Consider the following 13400-nt stretch of genomic DNA (forward strand, 5'->3'; position numbering starts at 1 on the left):
CTGATAATGGGTATATATACAGCTGATTTTTGAGTCCTTTTTCATCCCCAAATTCAAATCACCATCTTGATCTAATAATCAGATCTCTCCTGTAAATCTCTAAATTCTACTGTAAAATATCATTTTGTTATTCTCTCATTTTTGAGAAATTAATTCTTTTACTTAGTTAAAAACGCTTTTTATTCCGCTTGCGAAAATCCATAACCCAACAATATAGTAAAACATAGTGATCAGACCTGAAAAAGAACAAAAAACAGGCAAAACTAAAAAAACATCAAAATGTAAAAAAAAACAAATTTAATAAGATAATAAAATGTTTAAAAAATAAATAAATATATATCTAGGTAAACATCTCGGTTAAACCCCCAAACGTTTTTTCAACAAGACAACTCAATAAAAAATAGCAACAAATATAATCATCTCTAAAAGATCAAATCTTATTTTATGAAATTTTTAGGGACAAAGACAAGAAAATCATTTGCTGACGGTTGATCAATTCAAGCAATAGCATCTATGATCCCGATCCCTTAGAACACGTATCATATTTGAAGCAACTTCAGGAAATTCATGTGAAAAACAGTAATCGACTTACAGTACGTGACAAACCTCTAACGGCCAAAAATTTGTGCAAACAAAAATCTCTATCAGCTTTGAAAGCAGACTAAAGGGATTTTGCGCTTTAAACGACTCATTTAAATCTCTTTTTACTATGCTAGCGTAATCAAAATTGCTGATTCAAAATACTCTCTCGTTGACATATAAAAAAGTGAAGATCATAACAGAAGATAAGCTCCCCAATACAATTCAAAATCCTTCTATTGAAAAGCTATACTAGGAAAAAACAATCTCGCTATTCGATACCGCATTCATTTCACAAAATTGTTGCTAAAATTAACATAATTTGGCTAAAGTATCTAAAATTGGAAGAAAATTACCTCGAAAATCTATTCATTGTATTGTTTACTAAGTTAAAAAATGTTTCAACCATACTGTTTTCAACCATTTTAAAATATTTTCAACACTTTTGATAGTCGAATTCTCATCCATCAAAAGTTCCTATGAAACATTATTTTGAGACAATAAAACCTTTTTGAGCTCAATTTGTTTCTTTAGGATAAATTGCAATTAAAATGTTAAGTTTAGTATTAAAAACTTTTAATTCTACGAGGTCCCTGGAAAACTTCCTTCACTGATCCGGACTGGAATTTAAGGTTTTCATTTAGTTGATTATATCATCAACTGTGCTACAAAATGCTTTATTAGATTTTGACATAAACAATTAACAAGTTATGAGCGTCAAATTTTTAATTTAGCCGAACAAGCTTGAACCAAATATAGCACTACACAAGAATTGCTTTGACAAACGAAGACTTGTCGAAAATGTTTAAATTAGCTTTAGTTAAAGTGATATGCAGTCTAAAATTTTCGAGCTTTCCTGAACGACAAACTGAGCTACGAACAAAAATGAACGATCAATAAAAATGAGCACTTAACGAATGGGCGTTTTGAGACTCGCTTCGTTACAGTCCAGCTACTATACTTTCACAATGACCCTGCTTTCAGCTGAAATTTTTACAAAATTAGCAACTAGCAGCATCATCATCCGTATGCAGCACCACGCATTACAAGCAGACAACATTTTAGTTTTTGCGTGGAAAATGTAACAAAAACCCATTTCTAAAATTTCTAGTCATTTTTAATTTTGCAATTGCAACATTATCTATATGCTTGTTAGTTTGTTTTATATCGGTTTACCCTCTAACTTGAAATTTGAATGCATGCAGCAAAAGTTGAACTAAATATGTGACCTTAAAAACAAGGTTGTATTTTGAAGGCAAATGAAGCAGAGAAAAGTACTTTATACCACTGCTTGTGCTATATGTCCATGAGAACAAAATTCCCCTGGGAATATGGCCATCTAGACATTTATGATGATTTATATTCAGGGCTTTAGAAAGTGGAAAAGGTTACGTCAAAATTTTTTATCTGAGATGCTTCGAAAGTACTGCTCGATGTGCATGATTAATCTGACCTTTTAATTGTATTTTATAGTTTATTTATGCATCACAACTCAATTTTAATTTATAATTGCAAAACAATCAATATAAGCTGTATATTGCAGTATCAAATTATGTAAAAATAGGTTTTGAACAATATTTTATTAGCAAAACGCTCTTAAATATTGAATCTTTTTCCTTAATGAGATTTTCCTGCATTTATTTGCATTCAATTTTCTATTAAAGTCTATTGTATGTTAAGTAAGACTATTTTCGGTTAGCATTTAGGCCTTACTTATCATACAATGGACTTCAATAGAAAATTGAATGCAAATAAATGCAGGAAAATCTCATTAAGGAAAAAGATTCAATATTTAAGAACGTTTTGCTAATAAATTATTGTTCACAAAACCTATTTTTACATAATTTGATACTGCAATATACAGCTTATATTGAATGTTTTGCAATTAAAGATTAAAATTGAGTTGTGATGCATAAATAAACTATCAAATACAATTAAAAGGTCAGATCAATCATGAACATCGACTAGTGATTTCGAAGGCACTCAGATCCAAAAGTTCAAGAGAAAACTGTGATTATTAAATACGAGAGCTGGATTGCGGTTTGAAAGATGAGAATTCAGCTACACTTTTTAGCTTAAAACTTCTTCAGAAAATGTCTGGAAAGACTAAAGGTTCTGGTAAGGTTATACCAACAATTTGTGCAGACGTTACAGATAAACTTTGTCTTGTAAGATCTTACAAAATTGGTTTGTGTTCATTATTTGAGATGATTACAGGCCAATTTTTTTTTTGCTAAAACTGATGATGCAAGTGATTGGTGCGTGAAGAAAGCATGAAAGAAGAGTGAGACAAGTTGACGCGTGTTCACACACTTCACACTGTGCTGCTAGAGACTATAGCCTTAGTGGTGAATAAGGATAGATAGCCCTTGGGAGACGATAGTGCGTAATTTATGATACTAAGTGTCAGTTCCCGTCAATTAAAAGAATATATCACACACCACAACCCCTACTCCTGTGCCCTACCCCCCCCCCCCCCCCCACTATACTACTGGCGAAGGGTCTATAATAATAATTCATATTTGATGCTCCCTCTCGTTTGCCCTGGGCTCTTTTCTCCTAATGAGATACTAAAATGAGGAGACGACACCATTTACGTCAAACTCTCTCCCCTCCTCGTTTTCCTGTCTTTCTCTGTCTTCGGTAATTATCTGATCTTTGGTGACAAGTTTGATCTCTCAGACACACAAAAGAGCCCTGTTTGCAGCCACAAGAGAAAAATGTACTCCTGGTTAATATTATTTCTTTGAAAAAATGCCATTTTTTCATCAATTATTTATTTCGCTTTCATGAACCCAGGTCACAATTTTTAATTGTCATGATAGAATTGATGATGTCTCACAATTCATGACGTATTGCCTAATACTTCATTGATTTCAAAGAAATCATCGCAGTTCTTGGTACAAACTTACAGAACCCGAAGGTGGTTTTTATGAGATTTCGATGAAGTTATCAATTGGTGTATAATTTGTATGAAACCATTTATGACTATCCTTCTATCACCACAAAGCAGAAATATACAGGAGCCCTTGCATGAAGCCTCAGGAAACATACAAATTGGAATAACTTTTAAGAACTCTGCGAGGAATCAGCAAACTGGAATAGTTGACTCGATCAAAATGAAAATGAAACCTTTCATCAGTAAAAAAAACTTAAGAACAACTGTGAGGTACCAGAACAAATTTCAACAAGGCTCTTTTGTCATTTTGATTAAATGACATAAATTGTATTAAAATTTTTTTCATTTTGAAAAAAAATATTTTGAAATGTTTGTGAGAGCTAGCTGGAGATAAAGCTCATTTAGTGGCTTTGTTGATATTGTTAACGATGACAATGTTTTCTACAATCATCAAAGTTTTGCTAGAGTATGAACAAGATAGAATTTTTGCGTTTCGTTCACTTTAAAAGATTTTCTAAGTTTTGACAATGTTTGCCAACACCCGCTAAGGCTGCGGAGCTTTGCGGGCCATTGATTTAGCCTTCACACAATCTCGCATTTGTTTCCATCACGTAGCGAAACGTACAATTTGATAGAGTAAATTTTCTTGAACATCTATAGAAATAGTCGATGATAATCTATAGTCGATCATAGAAAATCCTATTAAAAAAGGCTGCTTTTTCGACATTTCTTAGATTCTGGTATTTTATAGTAATTATTAAAAACTTTTAATTAACTATTTAAAAGAACGTGACAAGTGCAGCACTTTGGGTGCGCGCCTGTGAGTTGCACAGACTATATCAATCTACGTCACAATTAGTTTTTTTTCAGAAAAATTGTTTTCACCATCCAGGAAAAATTAAGCAGAACACTTTAATTCTTTGGAGCTTTTTTCGATACGAATTTCAAAACTTCGAAAAGGTGATTTTTCCAAGAGTTTATTGGAGATAATATTACCAGTTGTAACCAATATATAGTTTTATTATTTACTTCGTAATATCAAATTGTTAATGTGCTTAACAAAGCCTACGTTAGAAAACCATCGAACATTTTTTAAAAATCTTTTTTCATCAAATTAAACTTAACCTCTGTTTTGATTTTTACAGCTTGAATATATGTAACTATTGCATAAGTTTTCCGTTAAATTAAGCTGTGCAATAGTTGGAGCCACTTCGAGAGAAAATATTTAAAAATGATTTAGAGTATCAGTACAAGATGCATCTGAAAAATATTTATTGTTTGCGTGTTATAAATGTAATTGTCTTTCCAGTTGTCCTTGTTTTCAATATCCGCCATGAGCTTCATTTAATCATTTGTTCATCAATCAGAACTAATATTTAATTAATGCACATGGATTTTAGGTTTAAAGTAAAATCTCGCAGAATATAGTAAACTGATACTGATGAGTCCTGTACTATTTCCTTTGGCTGTAAATGAATAGCTCACTTCAGGGCTCAAATGTGAAATTCACTCAAAATATCAGAAAAAGTAACACATTATTAAAATTTAAAAATATATATTTTTCCTTACTTTTTCCCCAAAAGATTATGCTTTCCGTTGTGTTCAAGTCTCGTCTCAAGTATTTCCAATTCAATCTGATCAGTGTAATATTCTGGCAAAAATAATCAAACTATTTACTAATTTATTTCCATTATGTTGCTGCTGCTTGTTTAATTACCCAGCAATTGTTCAAACTCTTCAAAATGTACATAAGCCAGAAAAGTTTGAACAAAGTTTTGAGTTCTGTTGTTTTGAATCAAAAGTAGTTTGTTTTCTATTTCTGGTGTGTAGGGTTTTGATTATATTTGGCGAATAAATTAAAAACCATTTTGTAGGTTAAAACTAACCCAAGAGCTCAAAAAAGAGAACTTATTATATATATTTTTCCTGTTTTCTCAAAAACTATTCCTTCAGTTTTACTTTGGGTTCCCATGTTGAGTGACCTTCTATACATCTTGGCAAATCTCAAAACTCTTTTCAATTACAAAAAACTTCCAAAAATGAATTTTTTGAAGGAGGAAAAGAATGCAAGAACAGAAGAACAGAAAAATAGCAACAAAAAAGTTCATTTGTAACATTGCCCTAATGATAAGCTGATTCAAATCTTGTAAAAATCTTGCAAATTGGCTCAAAAATTGCGAGATTCTTGCAAGAATCTTGCAAGATATTAAACCAAGCAAAAAAATCAGGTTAATTTTGTTGAAGAAAACACCTTTGAACTAAATTATTGCCTATTAAACGATTTAGGAAACTGGGATCTATGGAATTTTTTTAACCCTTCAAAACTTGCAAGAATTTTTCAAGAATCTTGCAAGAATCTTGTGAGTTTTTAAATTCTGGAAAATTGTGATTATTTAAATTTCTGCGAGTTTTTGAATTCTGGAGTTGCTTTGGTAGCTAAAACAAATTTGGTAAACCAGTAATTTAGACGGATATTTTAGTCGTCCAAACCTAACAAAAATCAACGTAGGAGTTGCTGTTTATATGTGGGAGCTATATCAAAAACATTTGTTGATGTAGTTTGTCTGGAAAAAAGTTCGTCCCTTAGTTAATTTCCGCTTATTTGCAGTTTTTATTTTAAAACATTTTTCTTCTCAATCGGATCTTCTACTCGTCCAAGAATAACAAAGATCAAAGTATGAGTTGACTTAAATATGTGGGTTCAAATGCAAAAAAATCGTTTCTCTAGTTTAGCAAGAAAAAAGTTCACCTCTTAGTTGATCTTCTTCGCTTATTTGCAATTTGCATTTTGAAACGTCTTTTTTTTCAACCGAATTTTTTGTTATTATTTAAATTCCGCCGTTGCATGTCCCCACCACCAAAACATACTGGAAAAACTCAAGAAGTTGGTTTTCTACACTTGGCTGAGAAATTTTCTAACAAAATTTTTTTGTGTTTTAACTTATGCTGGTTTATGTTTAGTTTTGTTTTGTTTTGGAGGGAGCTTGTAGCCTAGGTGTGTCCTGGTTTTTTGCTAAACTCTCCTATAGCTCTTTTTTGTAACCTTTCCACTGCCGGCCCAAGCCCAAATTAAAAAACGAAGAGGGTAACACAACAAAAACATAATAGAATATCTCAAAAGTCAGTTTTTTTAACTAGACTGGAGAAAATTTTCCGCAACAATATCAAGCTATTTAAATGCTAGCCTTCATTTTTCAGCTTGACCAGTTGCTCCCTGTAGCCAGGTAATGGAATTAAAAAACTTCCAAGTTTCATTCAAGCGAATAGAAAAGCTTGCAAGAATCTTGCAAGTGAATCGAAAGACATGCAAGAATCTTGCAAGAAATCGGAACCCGTATGCATTCTCTTGCAAGATCATGCATAAAAATTGCTAGATGCTTGTAAGTTTTTCGATTCGCTTGAATGAAACTTGGAAGTTTTTTAATTCCATTACCTGGCTACAGGTGATAAACTTTGAACGAAATAATTAATAAGCTACAGGTAATAAACTTTTAAGTCTATTATAAACTTTGAACGAAATAAATGGTTTTAGTTCCTAATTACGCAATTTCCCTAATCATAAATTTTTGTAAATTTTTTCATAAATTTTTTTGTAAGAAATCAAAATGCCTAAAATTGACTTTCACACTTAGCCTAATAGAGATTCCCAATGTATCTTCTTTTTTTCCACTTTTCTTTCTAACTTTTTAAACTGTTCCTCGATTAAATTGGTAGTTTTTTGTTTAAAAAAAAACGAAATACTTTTTCTCTTTCTCTGTGATCCGTAAACAAGAAAAGTTAACTTGAGTAGAGAAAAAAGCCAGCCTCGCATATATATTCCCAAATTTAAAACAAATTGTGGAACAAAACGCTTGCTCATTTTGACAACAACTTTGAATTCAGTTTTCATGCTGATTGTGTTTTTGCAACACCTGTTGTAGCCCTTTTTGTTGTAAAAGTCAACAAGCTGAAATCTTGGATTTCAAATTTTCGCTTCTGGCATGATTATAAACGGCACTTATTAAAAAACAAAATAGCCAAATAAACATTCACATTTAAACAAAGGTTACAGTATTGTGAGCACAGCCTACGTCTTGTCTTAGAAATATGTTTTCATTGAATAGAAACATGTTTCAAATACAAACCTTTTCGTTAAGTTGACTAAAAAAGTATTACAACTATTGGTCATGCATGAAGACTAGCAAGATAACGCTTGTATACTCATCTTGTCAACTATTCTTAATAGTAAACAAGGAGGCTCGGTAAAGTGCGTTTGCATATAATGTTCTGCCCCCAATCATCCACATTTTTGGCTCAATTGTCTACCAAATGAGGAAGAGATCTTGAGACAGTCAAAGTCAACAGTCAAAGTCAAGAAAATATTCTGCAACAACATCAGCTATATAAACGCTAACCTTCGTTTTTTAGCTAGACCAATCATTCCCTGTAGCCAGGTAAAGGAATTAAAAACCTTGCAAGTTTCTTTCATACGATTTTCGAAAGCCTGCAAGAAACTTGCAAGTGAATCGAAAACATGCAAGAATCTTGCAAGAAAATGGAAGCCGTATGCATTCTCTTGCAAGATCTGGCAATAAAACTTGCAGAATTCTTGCAAGTTTTTCATTTCATCGGACACAAGAGTGTCTTTTGAGTTCAGTCTAATCTAAATTTTGAACTAAATAATTGGTTGTATTACCTAATTACCAAATTTCCCTAATCCTCTATAATTTTTTTTGTAATAAATCAAAAATGACTAAAATCTACACTTAAACTTAGCCTAAGAGAGACGCCCAAATTATCTTTTCCTTACCACTTTTCCGTCTAACGTTTTAAACTGTACCTCGTGTACCTCGATTAAATTGATAATAAAAAAAAAACGAAACACTTTGTCTCTCTGCGATCCGTAAGCAAGAGAAGGTCAACTTCAGTCAAGAAAAAATTAAGCTTCGCACATATATTCCCCTATTTTAAAAAAATTGGAACAATACGCTTGGTCTTTTCAAGCTGATGGTGGTTTTGCAACAACTGTTGAAAAAGTTTTTGTTGCATATTTCAACAAGCTGAAATCTTGGATTTGAAAATTGCGCTTCTGGCGTGGTTATAAACAGCGCTATCTAAAATTCAAATTAGCCAAAAAGGGGTGCACATTAACATAAAAATTACAAAATTGCGAGCATACCCTACGTCTTTGAAATACGTTTTCCTTAAATTGAAACATGTTTCGAATACAAACCTTTTCGTTAAGTTGACTAAAAGATCATAACAGTTTTTGAAGACTAGCAAGATAATATTGGTATAGTAAGCTCAACAGTTATTGTTAATAGTAAACAAGGAGGCTCCAGAAACCGAATAGCGTCAAATCAAACCTAAAAAAAATAATTAGTACTTCATGATAAAAAACATGGGATCAGTCCTTAATGAGATTCGGTAACAGGTAGTCAATAAAGAACATCAGACGCAACGAAACAAGTAAATTTATATATTGTGAAAATAATCTAAAAATAATTTAATAAAAGAAAACCTTAGATATTAATTGAAATCTTTAAAAAGGTTTATGTTCATTAATTAACAGATATAAAAAATTGAAATCTGTCAATATCCAGAATGTCGAACCAAAATCAAACCTTAGCTAATCAATGAAATCATTAAAGAAGTTCGATTATTTTTCCAAAAAGCCATTGAATTTACTCATTTTTCAGAATAAGTCCGACGTCTACAAAAATAACTACAAATACTAACAAAAATCAAAATACTAATTAAATTTTTACCAAAAACCGATGTCGAAGCCGTTAAAACAATAAGCAATGCACCAAAGAAAATGGTTAGATATGTTCAAATGTGCTCTTCTTTAGAGCAAAAAAATGATGTGCGACCTGTAATTAATGAGAACAGATAACCAGTAGCCAAAAGAGAACAGCAAACAGCCAAGTAAAAAAAATAGGTATACACATTTTTGAAACGCTTGACTTTAAAGTCATATTAAACTTTAGCTATCAACTGAACAAAAAATTGCTTTTTCGATGCAAAGGCAACCGCTAAGACCTGCATTTATCCAGAATTCTCCATAGGATTACAAAAAGATCGACAAATAATGACACTAAAAATTTTTATTAATTTCTGCTTGAATTAAGTTTAAACCAAAATCTATCCACTGAAAAACATGACATGTCCATTTGTGCTTTCTTTTTAAATAACAATATTGTGTCATCTGACCAGTAAAATATGTGACAAGAGAAGAAAAAGATCCTCAAAGATAAAAATGTCCCAATGTTGACAAATTTTTTTGTGAAAACTCGTAGTATCAAAGCCGAAAAACCATTGTTTAAAGCGTTTAAAACTGCTAAAATAATTATATGAAAATTCATCCTTTAGATAGAACTTTAGGCTTGTTTTTGCTGACCCTAGGAGTCAGTCGACCAAAAAAGAGACAACAGTGGCACAGCTCAATTATCCATTACTTATTTGAAAAAAAACTAACTCTAAAAATTTAAAATAATTATAAGCTTCCGGTGAAAGAAATTAGATAGGTTTCCCTGAAACTCTTCAATATGCCAATTGGAACTCTAATCAAAAAATCTTGATTTGAATTGTTTGTTTCCATAGATAACATAAAAAAGCAAAAAAAATTAAAAAATAATTTTAAAAACACAGCAAATGAATAAAGTCCGAATTGTTTTAGAAAACAATTAAACCAAAACTAAAAATGCCATTGGCGTATTATACATATCCATAAAAAATAATTGATATGGGTAATTCGAAACAATAGTCCAATATTTCAGTGCATTTTGGATCACTATCGGGTTAAGTTAGCGAAACAACCGACAAAATTTGAATTCAAAAACACTCTCAGAGGGAACGCAAGTAAAACTAACCGTCTTTGGAGTCAAGGAGGACTGTGTCAGCAGTTTTCAGTTTTGTTAATCTGCAATTTCAAACAATTTGTTCTGAAGAAGATTTTTTTGTGCAATATTAGATGAAACGTCCTGCAAATGTTTTAGTTAAAAATTGGATCAAATATTTCAACAACACGCTTCTTTTTCTAGTGGTAAAACCTAAACCACTATCGTTAACAATGATAACATATTTTCAAGAAAACTTTGCTAACAATTTCAAGTGAAAATATTGGCCAAATCAACGTAAATCACAAAATTTTACAAAATTTTAAACCTCGTTAACAGAGGGGAAAGAACAATTTCAAAGAAATCTTTTTCTTAAATTTTTCCAAGATAGACGGTCGTTCTAATGATGCCACTCAAAACCTGTGCGATGAATATATCGATCAACCAAAATGTATATCTCTTCTAATGCTTAATTAAAAAATGCCTGACAAACTTGCTATTAGTTATGGCGTTTGATTGTGGCGTTTTCTTAACATTGTACATATCTCTGTTCAATAAGTTTTTTTGAAAATAAACGGAGGGCATCTGGAAGTTGCTTCCATCATCATTGGTCACATTATTATGATTTTGTTAGTGTTCATATCCTACTAAACACTATAAAAAAAAGTTCAGGTAATTTTACCTGAACCGTGTTCAGGTAATTGGACGTTCAGGTGAATTTCAGGTGTAAAAGCGCCTGAAACACACCTGAGCTGTACTTCAGGCAAATTTTTACATGTAAAAGTTCAAGTGTTGTTACCTGAAAATAATTTTTGTTGCAATCAGCAGCGAAACAACAAAAAAAATTTTTCAAATAGTTTTAGCTCAAACATTCTAGACACATCATAATGCATTTTTCAACCTGGCTTCAAAAAACCCCGTCCCCCTCAGCGGATTAAAATTGAATTGAAAACTTCCCCTTTTGTAGAAATTCGAAGCCCCTTCATCAATTTGTAATACAGCACAGAAAATTGTCTTAACAAGAGCGGAAACAATTTGTCACGCGATTGATTTATTTGAAAATTTTTTGCTACATCTTTGCTGCAGCTGAGGGCTAGGGATGTTGGCCGACCGGGGGTTTAGCCGAGAGGAAAAATGAGACATTTATCCGTGGCTTATTTCTGATTATAGTCAAATTGCATTTGTCAAAATAAATTTAGAGATCGTCCAGACATTAAAAATGGTGTGTGGTCAGGGGATCTGCTCTGTCACCCCCCCCCCCCCAGTGTTTTACTGTTTTCCATCCCCCATTACAATTTATGTTTTTATATATAGATCCCGGCGGAGTTGTCAACTTAAATTCTAATTTTTTGTCGGCCAATTTTTTCTGGCGGTGTATCCCACATGTCGACCGGTGATCGCCGTTTAGCAGCCCGTTGATGGTACTGATAATAGCCCACTGTTAGTAAATGCAGGAAAAACGCCGCTTAATTCCCGCTAATGCTGCTTTAATGAGCGCTTAATCGATTTTTGTGGGCATTTAATTTGGGCTCAACTTTATTCGCTTCCTCTAATCGCAGTTATAACAACTAGTTATAACACAGTACTAACGGCAGACAATTGACTTTTTATTTCCTGCCCCAGAGAGGAAAGGGGGCTTAGTTCCCCATCACTGTAAATGCCAACAATCCGTTGATTGGAAGCTTGACTAGCTAAAATTACCTTTAAAAATGTATCGAAATGTACTAAACCTAGTTATTAAAGATTTCCTCTCTCATTAACTGTTTACAGAAATAGCACTAAAAAGTGTGGGATTTCATTAATTTCAATGAATCTTGTTTCAGTTTTTCAGATACTAACACTCAATGTTAATGAAAAGTATGTTTGAAAAAGTCTGATAACGTCATCAACGCCATTGAGTTGATAAATTTGAATACCGAGTTAGAATAATTGTTCACAATTGTTCATAGACAGAGCCTCGGCTTGTGAAAAGACCCAAATAAACACTAGCGGGTCGGCTCATCATTAACCTACCATCGCACAGTCCAGAACAAAAACTTATGTGGAGCGAAGCTGTAATGATTAGTCAAAAGACAATTCTGTCAGTTTGAGTCGAGCATTGTTTTTCGCCTATAGCTTTGCACACTTTTTGTACACACATTTTGTCGAGTACGAGTCCAGGGGCATTAATGTTTAGGGTGCTTGTCTAATAATTGATCTTTGCAACTTTTCCTGGACAATCGTCAGTACTTTTCTTACTTTGTTAGTATATGGGCTTGGGGCCTGAATTAGCCAATTGAGAATTCTCTAACGAATTTGGAGATCACTCGCAAAGCACAAAGTTGGCAGTTCTTGGTCTAAACTCCTAAGTATTCACTGATAATATGTTTATTGCGCATGCAAACTATTGGTCGGATTAAGAATGGCGCTCGAATTCTACAAAGAACCATTGTAACAAACTTATCAGGATTTATTTTTTTTTCAATTTGGGTACTACGGGTACTGTCAGAACGCACTATTGTTGACAGAATGACACTTATTTCCGACATTTTCGGACACCATGTTTCCGATAGGCGTCATTATTGGTTACTAAGAACGGCGAAAGCTTCCTGGTCAACTAACTTGAAATCGATTAGTGTTAGGGTTGATAAAAATATCAATAATCAAGTTGCCCACATCTTTATAGAAAAATGATTTTTTTCAGAGGAAGTGAATGCAATTGGTTATTATCAATGAGTTTGCTTCTCTTTAAACTTTCTCTGCTTTAGGAAAAACGTTCCAGTTTGTTCTGATTTTTGCAAAATTTCAAAATTTGCATCCCCTTTTTACACCAACAATTTTTAACGGCTATTTTAAAAGATAGGCCATCAACACTGAATTGTTACCAAAAGATCTGTCTAATTTAGAAATTTTATTATTTATGCTCATCAGCAGTAGCAACAAACACGTCAAGAGTAAAAAAGTTTGTACAAAAAAAACTTCCAAAATTATAACAGAAATTTGACTGCAAAACTTTGGATTACAACCAAAAATTGTGCCTGCAAACTTTCATTTTTTCTGTAAACACAAGAGAAAAACAAGATATAGCATTACTAACCGGATATAAGGTTGGTGAAATGATATAA

This window comes from Convolutriloba macropyga, unplaced genomic scaffold, assembly GCF_964194025.1.
Source record: "Convolutriloba macropyga unplaced genomic scaffold, txConMacr16.3 SCAFFOLD_2024, whole genome shotgun sequence".
Taxonomy (NCBI): domain Eukaryota; kingdom Metazoa; phylum Xenacoelomorpha; order Acoela; family Convolutidae; genus Convolutriloba; species Convolutriloba macropyga.